At 38.4% G+C, this 5,689-nt stretch overlaps 1 non-coding gene across 1 annotated transcript; it reads left to right on the top strand.

Moving 5' to 3' along the window:
- Window positions 1-4,340: 4,340 nt before the first annotated feature.
- TRNAR-CCG (transfer RNA arginine (anticodon CCG)) lies at window positions 4,341-4,414 on the top strand. Its single transcript has one exon. It is a non-coding gene; the product is annotated as a tRNA-Arg (tRNA).
- Window positions 4,415-5,689: the final 1,275 nt, after the last annotated feature.

Raw genomic sequence — 5,689 nt, forward strand, 5'->3', positions numbered from 1 at the left:
CTACACAAGTATCTCCATTTGAAGCTTGTTTGGGTTATTTGCCAAAGTCTCCTTTGGATTTTATCTATGGTAAAGATATTGCAGTAGATGGACATAGTGATGTGGACAAAGGCAAGCATTTCATTGAACAAATTTAGCTTGTGCATCAAATATTACAAGAACAACTAGAGAAAAGCAAAGCCAAGTATAAAACAAGATATGACAAGCATCAGCTTGATCATGATTTCCAAGTGGGAGATCAAGTTTGGTTGTATATCAGCAAGGAAAGACTACAAGGTGAAGGTAAAAAACTCAAGTCAATTAGATATGGTCATTTCAAAATCTTGGAGAAGATTGGTAATAATGATTTCCAATTAGATTTTCCATCTTACATACAAATTTATTTTGTTGTGAATGTGGAAAACTTGAGATTGTATGAACCTCCAATGATTAATAATCAAGAAAAGAATGTTCACATTCCATCTATAGAAGATTTTTCTCCTAATTTTTTAAATGATTTGCAGGAATACTCAATTCTTAATAGGAGGATAAGGAATTAATGTAGAGGCAATGTGGAGTATCTTCGAGTGGGGATCAAAGGTACCAATCCAAGTAAAGAAAGGTGGATTGGTATCAAAAAAGTGAGGGAGTTGTACCCCCACAAGTTGAGTAAAAAAAATGACTTTTGGTGGTCCAAAAGCTTCTAGTGGGGAGGAATGATCCATGGGATAAAAAATATGCTAAAAAATCAAAGTGCTAAAATTCTCTTGAAACCAGTGCCATATCGTAGATCTTTTTGTTCTGAGTCCAACAACTCATGAATAGCCTCAGTCCGACACCGTATCAGGAAATTATCACGTTCTGAAGTTTTTGGCAAAGAGTAAAAAATGTCAACTTGCAGGGTTGACTGGACACTGTATGGATGCCACGTGGAAGTTTTTACGTTGACGTGGTACTGACGTTAGCAAGGTGATTGTGCAACATGAAGCCATTCAGAACTAGACACGTGGCTCGACTGTATAGAGGCATTTGACACGATTTGATTGGTTGGTGGTGATTTTGGTTGGGCCAATTATAGGCCATCACGTGGCCTAATCAACGACTGACATGTGGCCCTGTAGAAAGGCATCACGTAGCTTTGGTTCATTGGTTAAAATTTGTTTGTTCAACTGACCGATCGACATCCACGGGGTTCGACCCCGTGATCTCCGACAACACAAACTTCCGTTCCACCACTATGCCACCCATTGGTTCTTATTATACATAACAAGAAAGTTTTATTTAAAGACTAACAGATGGCAGTTTGGGGAGGGGGCCGGGCTAGCAGGCTCGCCCGATCAACCCAACCACGAGTCATATGATATGAAACGTGACCGTGTACCAAGGTAGGAGGGGAGGGGTGCAAGACCTTAGCCTTGGGTTCCATTGTTTACCACATAACCAACAACAGAAGGTGCAGGTGTGTGACAACCTACCCACCCCCATCTCGTGGCATTTTTACCCATAACGCGACCAAGAGTGGGGGCCAACGGGTGCGTGGCCTCTGGCCTGCGCCCCGTGGTCACATTGGATGCCATGTGACCAACCATATGGCAGAAAATAAGGGCAGGGGAATCAAATTAACTGTCTAACAAATTGCACCTGACACGATGAGTTTCATGGTTGAGCCCACACGGAATTTTCGCCTTGCATATCCGGCAAAGAGGAATTTCGTTGCTAGTTTTGACAGAGGGACAAATTTGTAGAACAATTAGCAAAGAAATGGAGGAGGAGGCCTAACTTGGCCATTTTTCATCCTTTTTGAGCCCAAGAGGAGCCTACACATGGGTTTTCATGTGTTTTGGACACAATGACATTGTTATTTTTGTAATTGGATAATTGTATGTTGATGTAATTTCACATTTGAGAATATAATTTAAAGGGCCAACATTGGAAGCTGGACCCGGAGATGTAGCTCGGGAGGAGTTAACTCCGTCATCAAATTGTTGTTTTGTGATCCTACTTGTGGTCTATTTTTCACTGTTAAAATCTACAAAATTAAAATTAGTTATGTGCTTTTGAAATATCAATCCATTGCCCATAAGACATAGACTAGCTTGCAAACTTTACATGAAACCTTCAATTTTTAATTTCAGATCGCCAACTCTAGACCTAGCACAAGGGTGTCGAATTATGAAACAAAACGAAATAACAACCTATAGTTGGGAGGAAAACGTGAAGCCCTTCTCTAGTCGCCAATGGAATTTATTTCCATAGACATGTAACTTTGCTTAGGCATTCCTGTTGAATATTGAACTCTCATGTAATTAATTTCTGTGTGAAATATGTTGAGTGTTTCAATATTTGGACCTTTCGGGATGTTGATATGTTTTGACAAAACTAAATTTTATTTTTCAGAATCCCGTACACTGTTAGAGATTTCTATTGAATGGGAGCTAAGTTGTATGAAACATCATTGCACGAGGATTGCATGTATACTTGTATAATCAGAAATGTATGCATATACGAGTTGCACATGTATATATATTGAGATGGTACTTTTGTTATTACAGGTTATCGATATTTTCCATCCAATTAACAATATCCAGTTAACAAACATGAATGCCATGAGTGGCTTTAGGAAAATTTGAACTAGATGTAAATAAATCACTCCCCAAACCTTTTATATAATTCAATGGTATATAAACTTGATAATATTGGTGTTGGTGTAAGCTAACTTAGTCCAAAACAATGTAAACTTTGAAACGAGATCTGTAAACTCAGAACGAGAACTCTAGCCAAATAAACCCCAAAAAATATGAAAAACAACCCGAAAATGGACCACTGTTTGGACCGATGGACTTACTAGTCTCAATCGTTACAAGGGGCGATGCTATGACATCGAGCCCGTTCCTGGAGAGGAGACTCAATTTATTGCCTATGTAGCTTACCCCTTAGACCTTTTCGAAGAAGGTTCTGTTACTAACTTGTTCACTTCCATTGTAGGTAATGTATTTGGATTCAAGGCCTTACGGGCTCTACGTTTGGAAGATTTGCGGATTCCCCCTTCTTATTCCAAAACTTTTCAGGGTCCACCTCATGGTATCCAAGTTGAAAGAGATAAATTGAACAAATATGGTCGTCCTTTATTGGGATGTACTATCAAACCAAAATTGGGTCTATCAGCCAAAAACTATGGTAGAGCAGTTTACGAATGTCTCCGTGGTGGAATCGATTTTACTAAGGATGATGAGAACGTAAATTCCCAACCATTCATGCGCTGGAGAGATCGTTTTGTCTTTTGTGCGGAAGCAATTAATAAGGCTCAGGCTGAGACGGGTGAAATTAAGGGACATTATTTGAATGCTACTGCAGGTACATGTGAAGAAATGATGAAAAGGGTAGTATTTGCAAGAGAATTGGGAGTTCCTATCGTTATGCATGACTACCTGACGGGAGGTTTTACCGCAAATACTTCTTTGGCTCATTATTGCCGAGACAACGGCCTACTTCTTCACATTCACCGCGCGATGCATGCAGTTATTGACAGACAAAGAAATCATGGTATGCATTTCCGGGTACTGGCTAAAGCATTGCGTATGTCCGGTGGAGATCATATTCACGCCGGTACTGTAGTAGGTAAACTTGAAGGGGAACGAGACGTAACTTTAGGGTTTGTTGATCTACTGCGTGATGATTTTATCGAAAAAGATCGAAGTCGTGGTATTTACTTCACTCAAGATTGGGTATCTATGCCAGGTGTTCTGCCCGTAGCTTCAGGAGGTATTCACGTTTGGCATATGCCTGCTCTGACCGAGATCTTTGGGGATGATTCCGTACTACAGTTTGGTGGGGGAACTTTGGGACATCCTTGGGGAAATGCACCTGGTGCAATAGCTAATCGGGTTGCTCTAGAAGCTTGTGTACAAGCTCGTAATGAAGGACGTGATCTTGCTCGTGAAGGTAATGAAGTGATCTGTGAAGCTTGTAAATGGAGTCCTGAACTAGCTGCTGCTTGTGAAGTATGGAAGGAGATCAAATTTGAATTTGATGTGATTGATCGCTTGTAATCCAGTGACTTTCGTTCTACCAATCGGACTCGGCCCAATCTTTTACTACTACCCCAAATATTAGTCCAAATCGTGAGCGGAGATATGGAATTTCAGATATCAATCAATATATGGAATTTCCATATATTAATATCTATATATGGAATTTCCATATATTAATATCTATATATCAATATCTATGTAGATATTGATATATAGATATTTCCAAGGTTAAATATCTCAAACAGAGTTATTTATGAAATTTTTTTTGGGTCAAGCATTCGATAACGAATCCTATTCATCCTTTACAATGATCTTATAGATCATTCGATAGGGTTGGTAGCTCAGTGGATCAGAGCTCATGGTTCCGGACTGTGAAGTCAAGGGTTCAAATCCCTTCTAGCCCAAAAGATGTTGTATTTTAAATGAAAATTCCTTTCCATCGCGGTATAGGAGAGAATCTTTCTTTATAATAGAATAAAGTATTCTATCATAATCCCGGATCGATACTTCAGATTCCTAATCAATAATGAATGGAAATGATTTCTCAATGATTCATTCCACTATTGATTAATAATTTTCATCATTGTATTTATACTTATACGACTTCTCTTAATACAAAATAAGATAGGAAAAGTAACAATTTTCACCTTTATATGGAAGGAAAACTCTATGTCTATAAAGGAGTGGTTCGAAGACAAGCGTAAAATAACTGCATTACTAAAAAATTCGGTCGAAAGGGATAGTAAGGATGCCAATGAGACGGAGAAAAACAAGAATAAAAGTATTGATTACGCTAAAATTAAGAAGTTATGGGCTCAATGCGATAATTGCGAGAACTTACTATATCTCAGATTCTTGAGAGAGAATCAAAGTGTTTGTAAAGAATGTGGATATTATCTGCAAATGAATAGTTCAGATAGAATAGAACTTCCAATTGATCGTGACACTTGGCGTCCTATGGATGAAGACATGTACACTCTAGATGTTCTTCAATTTTATTTTGAGAATGAACCTTCTCATTCTGATAATCTTAATTCTGAGGATGAATCTTATAAGGATCATATCACTTTCTATCAAATAGAGACAGGTTTAACTGATGCTATTCAAACAGGCATAGGTCAATTAAATGGTCTTACTATATCACTCGGAGTTATGGATTTTCAGTTCATGGGAGGTAGTATGGGATCTGTAGTAGGTGAGAAAATAACCCGTCTGATCGAGCGCGCTACCGCGGAATCTCTTCCATTAATTATGGTGTGTGCTTCCGGAGGAGCACGTATGAAAGAAGGAAGTTTTAGTTTAATGCAAATGGCTAAAATAGCTTCTGCATTATATATTCATCAGAAGGAGAAAAAGTTGTTATATATATCGATTCTGACGTCACCGACAACTGGTGGAGTGACTGCTAGTTTTGGCATGTTGGGAGATATTATTATTGCCGAACCTAAAGCGTACATTGCATTTGCAGGTAAAAGAGTAATCGAACAGACATTAGGTCAAAAAGTGATTGAAGATTTTCAGGTGACTGAGCATTTATTTGGTCATGGTTTATTTGATCTGATCGTTCCACGTAATCTCTTAAAAGGTGTTCTGAGTGAACTATTTTGGTTTTACGTTTTACGGTCTTCCTTGTAAATAAATAAAAAGAAAAAAATGAACGTTGAGTTTCCTTATCAGGA

Source organism: Pinus tabuliformis, chromosome 2_2, assembly GCF_031772625.1.
Source record: "Pinus tabuliformis cultivar Carrire ecotype Pingquan chromosome 2_2, CPIR1, whole genome shotgun sequence".
NCBI lineage: Eukaryota > Viridiplantae > Streptophyta > Pinopsida > Pinales > Pinaceae > Pinus > Pinus tabuliformis.